Source organism: Lepisma saccharinum, chromosome 17 (genome assembly GCF_977018435.1).
Source record: "Lepisma saccharinum chromosome 17, izLepSacc3.1, whole genome shotgun sequence".
Taxonomy (NCBI): domain Eukaryota; kingdom Metazoa; phylum Arthropoda; class Insecta; order Zygentoma; family Lepismatidae; genus Lepisma; species Lepisma saccharinum.
Genome location: NC_139245.1, coordinates 62,015,155 through 62,031,194, shown reverse-complemented (window position 1 = coordinate 62,031,194; position 16,040 = coordinate 62,015,155). Strand labels below are relative to the sequence as shown.

Below are 16,040 nucleotides of genomic sequence, written 5' to 3'. Positions count from 1 at the left end.
CAATTTACATTTCTACGAAATTCCGATCGGTGGGAAACTTCAAATCACCGTGAATCCGGAAAACGTAGGCGAAATCAAAATTTCTACCGGCAAGAACATTTTTCAAATCAAGCACGACAAGATGCTTTCTAACATTACGTACGATGTTTCTGCAGGAGATTACCTGTACGTGGAACTCCTAGGAGATTACGATAAACTCATTCCTCTCTTCGTAGAATTACGAATCGTCTATCCTATTATAAATAACCGTTAACCAAAAATGCCTAACGACATTTTCGGCAACACCAAGCGTGTAGACCACGCAGAAGAGATTCTCATGTTGGACGTCCGAATTAAAAAGTTGAGGAGCGATTTGATCGCTTTGCAGGAGACTCTAAACTTTTGTTTAAGGTCCAACTTGTAGATCGAGATGCATCTCTTGCGAAACGACTCGAAAATGTCCATGAGAAGTGTCACGTCCAATTTCAAATACAGGTCGTGATAATCACGAAAAGTTTGGCAATTGAAGGCCGTCCACACACTACGAGCGTGTTCGTAGTCCTCTTCGGAACAGACGTCCTCCGTGAGATGAGAATAAAATGCCTCCCGGGGTGGAAGTTCCATCTCGTCAAATTTGTTGAAATCGTTGACGTACTCGTAGGGGTAGACGCCCTTGCGACGCAACAGATTCAAATTTTCATCTCCTCCCGAAAAACATTTTTGCTTGGTGGCCACAAGATCTTCGTCGCCAAGTTGAGATGCAAGGGTGGCGAGGCTGGAGGACAGGAAATTGTACGAATCCAGGATTCTAACTTCCACACTTCCTCCTTCTTCGAGAGGGATCCACACTCTCACCGCGATGTACTTCTCGCTCGTTCTCGGAATGATCCTGATTCGAGAAGTTATGTTGTAGAGCTCTTTGACGAAGAGATGCGTATCGTACTTCTCCGTGTAGTGCAGAAACACGGCAACGAAATGCGACTCCTTAATCTTGAGATTGCACGAATTACAGATCGTGTTCAGGAATAATCCATTCTGGTGGTCATGGTGCACGACCTTGTGATTTTCGAGGGTGAAAGCCTGGTCACACTCCGCGCATCTTGTCGCCGTGTCATGTCTCCGCTGTTGTTCCGTCGTGAGAGCAGGTGGAGAAACGTAAGAGCCTTTCAGGCTGGGTGCAAGTTCTCTCGCGCATTCCGCTATCTTCTTAACAAAATGTTTTGCCGCATCGGGTCCGCAATACAAGATGACATCATTCAATTTTTCTCCGTAGATGGAGAAACTGCAAGGCTCGTGGTGAAAAATTTGGATCGTGCTTGAGGTAGAGGGATCAGGGTTGCAAGACGTCATGGGAACTTGGAAGCTTTCAAAGTTGGCATAAAGGACAGCGGGATGGTGGAGAAGAGCCTGGTGTTTCTGAAATTTCATCTTGGTTCCGGGTTCCGGCATGACATCTTCGGGTTCTGCATTCACGGAGCCAAAACATTTGTGCTGTTCTTTCGTCTTCTTTCCCACGCGAAAAATTCTCAAACACCGATCGCAAATTTCGATCTTATCGTGATCTTTGCTGATCTGTCTTCCTACTAATCGTGAGAAATTCCGTATCAAACTGTAACGGCCATCTACAAGCAAGAGTCGAATTACATTATTCTGGCTTCTCGCAGGTCTTAACACACGAATGTTGCCGCAATCGTCAACCCCAAACACAGAAATATCGAGATCTTCTCCTTTTTCCTCTCTATAGTTTTTTAAAAATTGATTGATCTCATTCAGGGGCACAGGATAGGAAATTCCTCTCATGACATTTTTGTATTTCCTCTCGTATCGTCTGTAATTGGACAGGCGTTTCGGGTTTTTATCATTATTAGCTGTGTGTAATGCGGCGATGACAGACCATAGGAAACTCTTCTGATCATTACTTTGTATGTTTAACACTGCATTTTGCTTTTTTTTTTTTTTTTTTGTTTGTTTTTTTGAGCGCTGCTTAAGGGGTTGAAGTTGCACAGTCGAAGCTGTAACATGTGGCTGCGACCGCAAAGACTCCATCCACTTCCGCGTCCTTCAAACGCTTCTTGTTTTTCTCCCAGATGCTCAAAAAGCCGTGTCACAATTTCGTCAAGATCGTCGTGATTGCCCTCATGTAAGCCTTCGCACCCTACGTAAAAGCTGAAAGTGCTTGTCTCGGACGAGACAACTTTCTCATACAGCAGGGTCAAGACGAGATGAATTTTAACTGCAACATTAACGATGCAATCCCGTAATTGATCGACTACAAGGGATTTCACGTTGTCGAGGAAGGTGCTCGAGTCACATTTTTCGTCACCTCCAGATTTATACGTCATGATGCGTGCACTTTTATTCAAAGCACCGCCGCCTTTATGTGCATCAATGCGAGATTTCTTTGCCGGGGGGACTACATCATGTTCCGGTAGACGACATTTTTTCAAATGCTTCGAGATGTTCGATTTGGAAATCAACTTCGCACAGTTACGACATGCCACTTTCCCGCAAAGACCGGAGGGACCTGGTTGCGGTTCCATTTTTTCCTCTGTTATTTATATATACAGAGAAATTTTTTGGGGGGATTGTGGTGGTGGTGGTGGTAGGGGAAAGCGCACTGAAACAGAAGGAAAAAAAATTGAAAAAATGCTAGATATTTTTTTCCTTCCACACACACACACATATATATATATATATATATATATATTAGACGCAAACAGTATGTGTGTGTGTGTGTGTGTGTGTGTGTGTGTGTGTGTGTGTGTGCACTGTTGTAGGAGGTAAAAAATATGCGACATGTAAGTGTGTGTGTCAATTTTTATGACTCCTCTGAATATGTGTGTGTCAGACGCAAAACAAAATATAAATATGTCATGAAAAAAATAAAAACTTACCTTTCAAGAGAGATAGAGAGACTTCAAAAAACTTGTAGCTCACTAAAAAAAAAACTTCCACGATGATATATATATGTATACTGCCAGACAAACAAATTAAAGAATACTGAACTGCCACGATTGACGTTCACCTTTCAAGAGAGATAGAGAGACTTCAAAATAAAACTTGTAGCTCACTAAAAAAAAAAAAACTTCCACGATGATATATATATGTATACTGCCAGACAAACAAATTAAAGAATACTGAACTGCCACGATTGACGTTCACTATGATAATGATGTACAAAAGAAGAAACTGCTACGTTATATAGGAACCCCCACAACCCACGCGACCCCCTCTCTCCTTTGGTGAAAACACAATGAGCGCTATAGTCAATGTCCTAGCAATAACCCCCCGTTGACCGATTCACTCATGTATGTGGTACAAACGAACAATGCTATACTTTTTTTTTCAACAAAAGACTTTTCGATGCGCACAATATCCTGTGGGGGACAAATAGCAAATGAACGGGCGTTGACAGTTCCACCCATGCATGTGTTGTCGATCATTTCCTCGGTCTCTATATTCCACACGCCCCGTCAGGGTGTGGTGTGTGAAACGGGCGATCCCCCACCAGCTCTGTGAGAACCAGCACACAAAAAACTCAACCATGCCTGAAACGAAAACGGTGGACGCTTTGTTTCGTGCTTGTGATTCCATAAAAATAATACGCGAAAAGGTTGAAAAATTCCACGTACAACAATACAGCTTTTGTTGTCGGTCGAGCATAATTGTGGATAGATAAAAATTTCCGAAGCGGATGCTGTTGCTGTGCTCGCTTCCGCCGCATCCGCTTCTGATTCGATTGTTATAGGGGGATGTGGTGGATTCTTCGTTCAGGACCGTGGGAAAGCTGAAAAAAATAGAATCTCTTCGGGCAGAATAGAGGATGCAAGCTGAATGGGTTCGGGGAGGGGTGTTGCGGTTGTTGTTGTTGCGGCGGCGACGGCAGCGGCGAGGGTTTTTTTTTTTCGTCGAAGCGGGTAACATAGCGATTACTTCTTGTGCTTGCAATTCTTTCGAAAACAACATGACGTTATTTCCCAATCGAGCACACGTTTTTTCAAGAAAGACAAAAACTTGCGAGTGAAAAATTGCGAATCGTCCCAAATATGCGGGCACGGAACAAAAAAAAAATGGGTGAGGTTTCGAAGACACGACGAACATTCAACACCTGTCGTTGTTTTTAAAATTGCTGCATTATTGTATGGTGTCAGTTTTGGAAACGCTTGCAATATACTTTGCACGTTCCGTGAAAACAATAATTTCACCTCAGACGAAACAATTATTTCTCGCTGTGTGAGCTCAGCTAACGTTTGAGTTGATGCCCTCAACGAATCGAAAACTGATTTTAATTTTTCCAGACCACTATCGAATGACATTCGGTAATTTCGAATTTGCGAAAATGCTTCTGGGTTGGTTCGAAAAATAGTTTGGTCCGTGATGAAAATATTACATTGAGCGATGAAACACAATTTTTCCATGGGGACGGGAAAAGTTTTACCGAGCGTCGCTATCCACGCGAACATTAGAAATTGCCTGAATGCCTTGGGGGCTTTGCACATGATTATCGATTTTCGTTTTAGAGAATAATCTATGTAAGATTCTAGCATTGAGAATGAACAACGTTGATTGAATTTTTGACAACATTCGCAGTACAAATCCAAAATTCGTGACGATTTCGCCGCCACCACGCACTCCTGGCGAGGTTATAGGGGCCAGGAATCCTAAAAAAAAAAAACAATTATTATTATTATTATTTTGTTTGTTTGCTTGCGTCACAATACGGAAAAATTAATGAGAGGCACGCACGCGCATATGTGTGTGTGTGTGGCACATCGTTCGCGAGAGAGGTTTACAAAAGGTCGCGATATATAAACATTTGGCCCGGACTTAGAAAAAAAATTACGATAAGGTACATTCGTACTTCAAGGATGAGAAAGTGAATTCTCTCGTACCGGCTTTTCTGCACCGTGAAACATCGTCAGCGCAATAAATGAGGCGCGGAACGTGGAGAGAAAGTGAGTTTTTGAGGTTTCGATGCGATTTTCTGAGGGGTCGAAAAATCAGGGTTGTCATCAAAGGCATATTTGTGACACTACTAACGACGTTATATATATTGATTTCTTTAAATGCTGTATTTGGCAAAAGGATGAGTGTAGTGCAGTTCATAATCTGACAGTAAAAACAGAACACTAATCCAAAACAAACCGAACCATACCTCGTCGGAGGCTGCAGCAGGAATGGGATGAGTACTCATGGGTGATGTCTGGTTTCTATTTAGACAGGTTTCTATTTGCTATGCAGAAGTAAACTAGCTGATTGGAAGAATTTATTTAATTACTAGTATCGACACCATCATTCTTGACCGATCCTGTATTGCTTGACCAGAAGTTTTGTGGAATGAACAAATGATGTGATTGATTATTCAGTTTGTGTCCTTGATTTCTTTGTTTTGAACTTCCTCCATTGTTCGTGAATCCACTAGGTTTGGAAAACAATGTGTATCTTTTCTTGTTAGGCACAGTGCCAATCATTATTAACTTCAGTAGTAAACATGGTATCCCCCAGCTAGCAAAATTTTCCCAAAGCATCCTTCAACAGTCCCATTGTCACCATGTCATACCATAAGAGCATCTCTCACAGGGTGTTTATCATAACAACATCCAAAATTCTTGACTTTTTCATGACTTTACATTTTCTTCACCCCCCTTTTTTTCTTAACATTTATTTAATTGTCCTCTAATTAGGTGTAGTTGGAAGTAAAGAAAATATATATTTTTATTCAATGAAAACCCCCTACCGCAAGGCCAGTTAAGATGAAAATTGAAGCTCTACTTTAAAAATAGATTTAGACTTGCTTTAATTATTAATACATGTAAAACTTAATGCTTTAAACTTCATCCTGGATGGGGAATGGCCACATTACTTTAATAGTTTTACAAAACTTCACGCATACAAGAATGTAATTCTTGACAAACAGAGTGAACAAACAAATCTTTACTACAACTCAATACAATTTTATCAAATCCCAGTACAATGTACATTCACTATACTGTAAAGAAATAGCAACAATTCTTGACCACAAGCATAATTTTGTGACTTTTTCTAGACTTTCTTGGCCTACCTGTTAATTGCTTGACTTCCTTGACATTCCAAACTGATAGACACCCTGCCCCAGATAAAAGTTTCAACTTCAGATGCTAGTTTAATGCAAATATTACATCAAACTGCAAGTTACGCCTGCAGGCTTCATTGCCAACAATTTTTTCTGGCCTTCACTACATGCATATTTATCATATTGGCAGGGCTTCCCTGATGGTGTAGTGGTAACCATCTTGTAATCTAGGGGTCCCAGGTTTGATACCCAGTGGAGGTACATACTGGTTCAAATTTTACATTAAACAGTATATTCAGTCGCAATTAGCCTTACTGTGAATAAAGTGGGCTTATACTCAAACTCTTAGTGGGTATTGTCGATGTTAGATACAAGCCTTTTGATCATATAAGCAAATATCAGGAAGTAGTTTGGCCCCAAGCAATATCATTAGCTCAGGAGCTTGACAGTCTACATGTTTAAGGATCCCAGATTCAATTTGCAATGGAGATACATTACCCAGTGGTTCAGATCCAAAGAGGACTGAAAACAAAAATTTGGAGACCTTGTATTATTCTGTAATACTGTTTACCATCAAATCGAACATGGCTTCATCACGAATATTTGTTTTAATTGTTTTTACTAATATGCATTTTAACTTAGTGGGTCCATACACATGGTTTAAATTCATGTAGCAATAAAACTAATACATTGTGTGAGAGATTTGCATCCTTCAAGACTCTTATTCGTTTCTCAGACAGTGTATCCACATAAAGTTATTGTGTTAAAATCATAACATAGGTTCCCTTAAGTTTGTTCTGAAGAATAATCCACATTTTTGAGAGATCTTAGGGAGAATTCACACCATTTCGAAGTGACACCAAACTGACAAGTGATGGGAGACACTTGTAGTTTGATGATTTCACCAATCAAATGTGGCCTGCAATGGTGCTATGACTTGTAAATCTCCCTCAGTCTCATCTTAATGGACTTAATCACAGTACACCCAATCTGATTAATTTATCATTGCACAACTACTATTCCCCACAGTACCAGACAGTGTTTGCTTCATCTCTACTTGTGGATATTTGCCTTCTGTTATTGAAGGCTTTGTAATTTTTCAAGTGTAAGCGAATGTCTATAATCATATACAGGGGCATATCCAGAAATAGAATCTTACGGGGGGGGGGGGGGGGCAGCCAGGGGTGCCCATTCCCAATGGCATGTCCCACCCCACATCAAGTATTTAATGACGACGGCGTATCTATTATTATTAATAATAAAATTTACTACACACGAAGTGAATCATGTTTTGCTTAAAATCATTTTTCACACACTAACAAATAGTGTTTAATAGAACGAAGAAGAAAAAACAGTTTCGCTGATAAAGTGAGTATTAGTTTCTCCGTATCTAAATAGTGTTTCTTACTGCCTGGTAGTAATGCAATATATTGTTTTTTATTTATTTATTTATTAAAATTTCCAGTACAGCAGAAGCCATTTTAAACCAGAAAGAAACAACAGTAAAACAGTACACTAGTGTTAAAATGAACGCACGAAACAAGATAAAATAAAATAAACAAAATATAAATATAAACATAAACAAGTCGAGACAGTTCCAAGGTAAACAGATGTGTTTCACAAAAGCATTACTTATATACAATTTTTTCTATGTTGGTGATAAAAGATGGATATGAACTGAATATATCAGTTTGGCTTGAGATTACATTGAACTGATTTGGTAGCCTATGAAATAGTGAACGTTGAATGACTGAGAGTCTTGGAGTTGCAGTGTGGAAAGTTTCCTTGCTCCGTGTTTTATGTCCGGGCACTCTGAGGGAGAGTTCGTGGAGTGGGATGCTGCATCTTAGGTTTCCATTAATTATCTTATGTAGTAATTTCATATCTGCAACGTATCTACGTGATTCTGGAGTATTTATGTTTAAGTTTATAAGCAGATCTCTCTTAGGTAGGTGTCTCAGGGCCGGCACTCTATATCGAACGATGGAGAGGAAAAAGCTGAGAACACGCTCGATCTTGGAGGTATGAGAAGGGGCAGCCATGTTCCAGATGGGTGAACAGTATTCTAGAATGGGGGACACAAATGTTTTGAAGTAGATAGAAAGTGCTTTCGGGTTATGGATTTCGGTGAATCTGTAAAGTAAGCCTAGCATACGCATTGCCTTTTTTGTGATGGTTGATATGTGATTATTGAAAGTTAGTTTAGAATCTATGAGGATACCTAGATTTCGGTGTTGTGCTTCTTTTGTTAAAGTGATGTCGGTGAGTGTATAATTACCTTCAAGAATGTTTTGCTTCAATGAAATTTATATGTAAGAGCATTACGAAGGGTTTGTGGTCAGTTTCCATCGCTTACGCCATTCAGAATATCTATTTATGTCATTTTGGAGAAGTTGCATGTCTGATGGCTGTTTTATTTCTCTCATAATCTTGCAATCATCAGCGAACATTAGAATTGTGCTTGAGATGGGGGAATTAAAGAGGTCTGCGAGATCATCCAGATATAATACAAATAACAGAGGGCCAAGAACGCTTCTTTGCGGCACACCAGATATAACAGGCACTGCATGTATTATTCTGATGGAAAAAAAACTTTACTTACTGTACCAAAACAGTTTCTTACGGTGGAGTTTGACATGGCTGAAGATAGGGCTACATTTACAGTATGACTGGCACAGTGTGCATACATTCCTTTTGGGTATTGTTGATTTATTCACGATTGCACACCATTAAATCTGCCACTCACAGCATAACCTTGTCCTGTGATTTTTTTCATGTCAAGACCAAGTTTGTTTTTTCATGTCAAGACCAAGTTTGCGACATTGTTAAAAAAGAACTGATGTCTTATTTTCAGCTGACATATCACCACCCAGTGTGAAACTTGTAAACTTTAGGTTTGTGGATTCTCAGAATCCACAAACCATGCACACAGAAAGAATTCTTCTATACCTGCTACATCGTGCCTCATCGGGAAGTATTATGAATCAACCATAGTGTATTCGAAATTTGTGGGGGATGGAGTTCCAGATGCCCTGATCACATACACACATGTATGCCCCAAACAATATTAACTAATAATAAGCATGGTCATTTGAAATGTTGTGTGTTCATTTATAAGAAAGTGATTAGGGTTGAGGCACCGGTTATGGCCACCTTAAGACATTTTTGTACTGTAGATGTAATTTTGTATCGTAAAAAAATTGATATTGATTTTGGAAGATTTGAAATGCATAGTTTGAAGTTTTGTGAATCTTGTCATATGGTCAAATTTATTCTATACATAATTCCCAAAACATGAAAACATTTTAAATTTTTGATGACATGTTTCCCCACTTTTCTCCACTCTGTATCTAGTTATGGGCATCACTTTCTCCATCTCTAGATTCTCTAGATTTTAGAAATTTCTTTCATGGGGGAGCTACTTTATCTGTGCCTTCACTGCCCCCGTTGCAGCCTCCCTTTTAGACAGAAATCTGTGAATTTGACCTTGATGTCGTAATCCACATTCCTTCCACATCTGCGTCAAAGGTCAACAGCTCACAAGTTTTGGGAAGGAAGGGCTGGAATACATGGTAGGCACTATGATTGAATATTGTGCATTCATTTTGTATGATGTATATATCTGTATCATCAAAATTATTTTAGTAGTCAAGTGTGTAGTAGAGGATGATGTCAGTACCAGTCAATTAACACCTCAAGAAATGTTTTAGAAGATACATAGAAAAACTAGTTTTACAACACACACATTTAATACTGTTAAATTTTGTTAATTTTAAATACATTTAAATTTTGACTGATTTTCATCTTTTTTATATTATAAAGAGGATATTCCAACAATGAGATGAAATAGAACGGTCTCACTGCAGAACATGGGCTGCTGTTTTCCTCTAAATAGACGAACAAAATTTATATCCCCTGAAAGTACGTACCTTCTACTTCCATTTTCTGGAGTTACTTTTCCGATTACTATTATATTATTGCGCATAAAAAAGTTTTTCCTGCTACTAAAAGCAATGCATTTCTCCATTTGTTTGCGTCCATATTGTTTACACACAGTTGTTGTCATTTGTTTCGGGGTTTTCCTCTCCGCACAAGAGTTTTGCTACCATTTTGTTCCAACGTCAGACGAGGTTAGGTTAGGTTCCATTAGCATAAATACAATGAAAAATTATTCTTTAGGCTAAGAGAACTAAACCTAACCTAACACTTTTTGCTTTCACTACATTTGTGCAGAAATGTGCGCCAGCATGTCACTTTTTCCTTCCAAGAGCGCCCAACCTAGATACGAATTTCTCGTTTCTTTCAAATAAAATTTTTATTTCGCACCTTCAAACTTACTTTTCCCGATTACTAATTACAAAACATTAACAAAAAATTATGAACCGCGTTCCTCCTAAGCAGCCCATATTCTGAGTCTTACCCTAACAACACACACATTTAATACTGTTAAATTTTGGAAAAAATGAACTTGAGATCAATTCTAGCTACGGGCCTCGTATAGACTTGAGATTTTTCACTCATTACCTTATCCACTTTATTGTCGCGATTAACCTCGTTAGGTACAAGTTTTCTAAAATATAGAAAGCAGAATGGGCACACCGCATCTATAATAAAAGGAAAGATACTAAATGTGGACTTTAAACAAAAACTCAACTCAACTGGACATTTAAATTTTGACTGATTTTCGTCTTTTTTATATATTTTTTTTCCTTGCTGTAGATGATATTGCAATAGAGGATATTGCAACGATGAGATGAAATAGAACTGCCCTTGGTTAGGCTAGGGTTCGAAGCCCAGACTTTCGGCAACAAGATCGTGAGTTTCATGAAATATCTTCCCTTCCAAAGAATCGAATTCACGATACGTGAATTCTTACGTGAATAACTTCCTCCAAATTTCCAAGCACTTTATACTGGTGTGATTTCAAGCTGCAGCAATCCATTGACATGTAATATTACCTTAATTTGTTGAACATTTTGCACAAATGTCGCAGAAAAAAAATTTCCAGAAGCAAATGCGACATCTTTACCAAGAAGTTTGTATTTGTATTTGCGTTGCTTGTGTCCCTAATCTGTGCTTGTGCCTTTCAGCCGCAATGTTGCTAACTAACAACTTTCATTTTTGTTTAAAGAAAACGGCATATTCCCATACGTCCGTAGCTTCTTTCTAAAGCTATTTATTTTTCTGGATTGGCTACTCTGATTTTGTGAGGCCCCGGAATCTGGATTTCATTATCACTTCCGGTGCGGGTCCTGGGATATGTGGAAAAAGAAATTTCGCAACCGGGCAAGACCTCACCAATGTTTATGTTTACATTTTTAACACGGTCTATTCCGGTTATTCTTTACGTTATTCTCTGTAAGGTATGTGTGATATATAGACGAATTTTCCGAAATCTCATCTTTACATTGATATACGATACGCACGCACAATAATTTTGTTTCATAACTGCTCTCACTATAGATAAAGCTACCTTTTCTGGTGAAAAATCTCATTGATATGGATAGGAGAAAAACACTTTTGCTCGTTGTCAGACAGGTTAGATATCCAAATCGTGGTTTGTCGTCTGCTGTGACGTCACAACTAATATTACCCATTAATTCAGTTTAATTATAGAAGTTACATGGTACTAAATGTATGTGATTTCTTTGGTACAAAAGTAATAAATTACAGGTAATTAAATTTTCCGCGAAAATAAAATTAATTAAAATTTATTGTTTTGATCTGTGGTAGAGGACATTTAGTGACACTTTCACTCAAAATAGTGAATCTGTGTACATGTCCTGTACCGAGATCAAACCTAAAGAAGTCACGTACGTACGTACCATATATAATATTCACAAAACTGAAGAAGTGTATATTGTCACTCTGAAATGTACACACATCTTAATCTACACGTGAAAACTATTCCATTATTAAGAAGGCAACACCAACGAAGATGGGGAATTTACTGAACAGCAAGGGGACGCTGAAGAACGTTTGGAAATTGAAACCTATGAAGAGGAAGGGGTAGACTGCAAAGATATTCGAAGAGAAATACTTAACTGTCACCAATTGTAAGTAAAGTTACATTATAGTATGGGGGTGACGGATTTTTAAAATTTACAGGAGAAAGTCACCCCCATACTATAATAGTACCGTGTAATGCATTGGTAACATTATAGTATAGGGGTGACGGATTTCTTCAAATTTAAAGGATTAAATACTTACGGAAATCATTTTCTGTAGCGTTGTGGAAGTTCGTGAATGTAGTTTTGATCCATTTTAAGGTAACACTTTACTATACCGGAGACGGATTTCTTCAAATTTACAGGAGAAAGTACTTACACAAATCATTTTCTGTAGCGTTGTTGATGTTCGGGAATGTAGTTTTGATCCATTTTAATGCGAATGCATGTTCTTTTCTGCGAAAATCTCTGTTTGACACGCTGTTTCTGCTGCCGCCATTTGCTTTCTGCACGAGTGCACAATACGCTCTCATATTGTCAGGATATGCTGAATTGAACGAAAGGAGTGCTAATGGAACCTAACCTAACAGGCCTAACCTAACCTAGTAGGCGTACCTCGTCCCCATGATGGTTTGAGGGGCTATCGTGAATTTTTGGGCTAACGTCGATGATTTTGGGGGCTGCCCGTGGATGGTTTGTGAGAAATAAGGAACAACAGTAAGTACTCGTTAATGTAAGAAATATACATTATTTTCGTTAGAAATTCATTATTTCACCTAAAGAAATGTTCCGCACTGCAGAACAGTAAGTTAACAATGTAAAAAATTGTGAAATAAATCATTGATAGGTGTCTCCAGTATAGTAAAGTAGGGTACTACTTTACTATCCTTCGGACACATTTATTTATTTTTACAGAAGAAACTACTTACTGTAATAAGTTCCTGTAGCATTGTCGAACATCGAGAAGGTGTTTTGTGTGATGTGGGAATGTTTCATAGCTGAAATTCATGTTGTTTGTTGAATAGCTAGCCCCACGGACTATTGGCACGTGGATAGGTTAGTTCTGTTAGGTTAGGAAACATAGTTAAAATTTGGTGTCGTGTTAGTATCAGAATCTAGAAATTGGAAATAATTGCGAACCATTGGCGCTAGCCCCACGAACCATTGGCACGTGGTTAGGTTAGTTCTGTTGTTAGGAAACATAGTTAAAATTTCATCAAAACAACGTTGATACACCTTCAGGAATGTTCCGCGAAGCAGATACATAAGTACAAATGTCAAAAATTGACGAAACGAAAAAATCAGAGGTGTCCGAAGGATAGTAAATTTTTACCCCGCCATTTGCTTTCTGCACGAGAGTACAATGTTCCGTGTGTTAAGATGATGCAACCCCATAGTCAGTGTTTCAGCCTCGCCGTATTTTCACTAGAACGTGACGTGTCGAGTATTTTTTTTTTAAACTACGCTTGCCTAACAACTTAACCTAACCTAACCTTACAGAAAATGGTTTTTGGGGCTAACGTCAATGGTTTTTGGGGCTAACGTCAATGATTTTTGGGGCTAATGTCAATGGTTTGTGGGGCTAACGTCAGTGGTTTGTGAGGCTAACGTCAATGGTTTGCGACGTATTAGGATAATTTCAAATCCGGGCACGAAAGTAGGTATTTTCCAGTGAATGAGGTTGCAGCACTGCATAAATCAACAAAACACTCGCACAACGTGCCTTGAACCAGTACGCTATCGCCCGCCGTAATGCGTTACAGAATCAAAATAACAAGTAACAGTAAGTACTCGTAAATGTAAGAAATAGACATTATCTTAGTTAGAAATGCATTATTTCACCTTAGGAAATTTTCCACATTCCAAAATAGTAAATTACAAATGTAAAAAAAATGTGAAATATATGATTTATAGGTGTCACCCCCATACTATAATAGGACCGTAAGTAATATTAGCATGTATTCCTGAGTAGAGTAATAATAATTTTATTAGTGAGAAAGAAAACATTGGATTAAATGTTAAGTATCCCCGAAACGCCTCAAGTTCCTTTATTTTCTTCTTTTTCACATTGGTACTTACAAAACCAATAAGTTGCTGACCAAGGCAGTTTATTAAGATAAAAACACTTAGCACGTAACGTTTCGACCCTGTAGCAGGGTCTTCCTCAGACGAAGAACTAAACTAAAATCAATTTAGTTTAGTTCTTCGTCTGAGGAAGACCCTGCTACACGGTCGAAACGTTACGTGTTAAGTGTTTTTATCTTAATAAACTGCCTTGGTCAGCAACTTATTGGTTTTAATATGGAAACAAGGCTTAATTATATTACAATTGGTACTTACATATTCTGCATTCCAAAGGATTCTTGAAGGTGCCATTTCATTTTTTTTTCACGGAAATAATCTATATTTTTGACGTATGAAGTAAGTTTTGATTGTTTCTTTTTCCCTTCAATTACATGCTAAATGGCGGTCACAGTTTCACTACTGTAGTCGGCATGCAGTGTTTCCACCCCACCAAAAAATACCTACGTAGCCCCACAAACCATTGACGCATAGCCCCACGAACTATTCATACGTAGCCCAACAAACCATTTCCGGTAAGGTTAGGTTAGGTAGGGTCACAATAGGTTACAATAGTTAGAAATTTGTTTCGAAAAAAATATGCGTAGCCCCATACACCATTCTTGCATAGCCCCACGAACCATTGACACATAGCCCCACAAACCATTTGCGGAAACATACCTTCTTCAGTTACAAAAACACGTGTTTGGAAACACTGACCGGGATTGACTGGGATTACGTCATCACACACAGGGTACATCCACCTGGAAGTATATGGATGCAAGAGCTTTCGCGCATCGGTCACACATTTATATCGAAAAATAGATGATTTACCGGCAAAATTGAATGAATGATGTGAGAAAACACTTCCCCGAACTTCCACAATTCTAAAGAAACTGCATTCGGTGAGTAATTTCTCCTGTAAATTTGAAGAAATGCATTTCGGGGATACTTAAATTTTACCTAGATCGTAATGTGTTAAATTGAAGCAGCAGGAAGCATTAATTCTGGCTAAATTTAACATCAGAATAGTGAATTACAGTGCTGTAAATTTTACTACTGAATTATGTTTTCACTTTTAGAAATTGAACAGGGAAATGGAGAACCACTATGGCATTCTAAGCAAATCGGTAACTCTTCCGAATGATGAATGATTTTTCGAAAGTTTTATAAGAGTATTAGAAAGGTATTTAGAAATCTGTGTAAAAATTTAGTATCCTTCGGATACCTATAACTTCTTTGTTTCGTCAATTTTTGACATTCGTACTTACCTATCTGCTTCACGGAACATTCCTTGGTAAAAATCTGGTAGTCCCCTGACACCTATAACTTTTTCGTTTTGTGAATTTTTGACATTCGTACTTACCCATCTGGGTAAATATGCGATAATGCCCGGACACCTTTCACTCATTTATTTCCTTAATTTTACCACTGGTACTTACCTATTTTGCCTTGCGGAACATTCTTTAAGGTGAAGTTATGCCTTTTTCCATAAAATAATGTCAACTTTCATATTACGATTGATTATTTGTCTTACTTGTTCCGCTTCTGTAATATACAATATGGCGTGCACTCGTAATGGATCATTGTGCGTCATGACGCACCAGCTTGTGTTTTGTCGATTTTCAGTGTGCAAGCAGTGTTTCAAACCTTCATGACTTAAAATTACGTACTATTTCGATTTTTTTTTTCATGTTTACCTCCACAACCCATGCGCGATAAGGTTGGGTTAGGTTTGGTTAGGTTAGGCAAACATATTTAAAATAATAAACATTTAAACATGTTAGAAATAAAAAAAATAATACATGACTAGACAAAATATATTCTCTTTTCTTCTACATTGAATTTTACATGTTGAAGTAACACAAGAGGCGCCAATGAAAAGTTCAATAAACAGAAAATTCGTTATATTGCTTTTGATTGGAGAAATTTAAAAGTTCAGTTAACACAATACAAGCCACTTACAATTTCAATGAACACAAAATGCGGTATATTGCTAC

The 16,040-nt window shown here is 38.2% G+C and overlaps 1 protein-coding gene across 2 annotated transcripts in view; it reads left to right on the top strand.

Moving 5' to 3' along the window:
* Positions 1-11,802: 11,802 nt before the first annotated feature.
* Positions 11,803-16,040, top strand: part of LOC146001323 (uncharacterized) — a 202,289-nt gene continuing 198,051 nt past the window's right edge. For both annotated transcript variants that reach the window (XM_083138636.1, XM_083138635.1), the window contains exon 1: positions 11,803-12,087. The gene's annotated coding sequence lies outside the window, so the exon portion shown is untranslated. The remainder of the gene's footprint in view (positions 12,088-16,040) is intronic.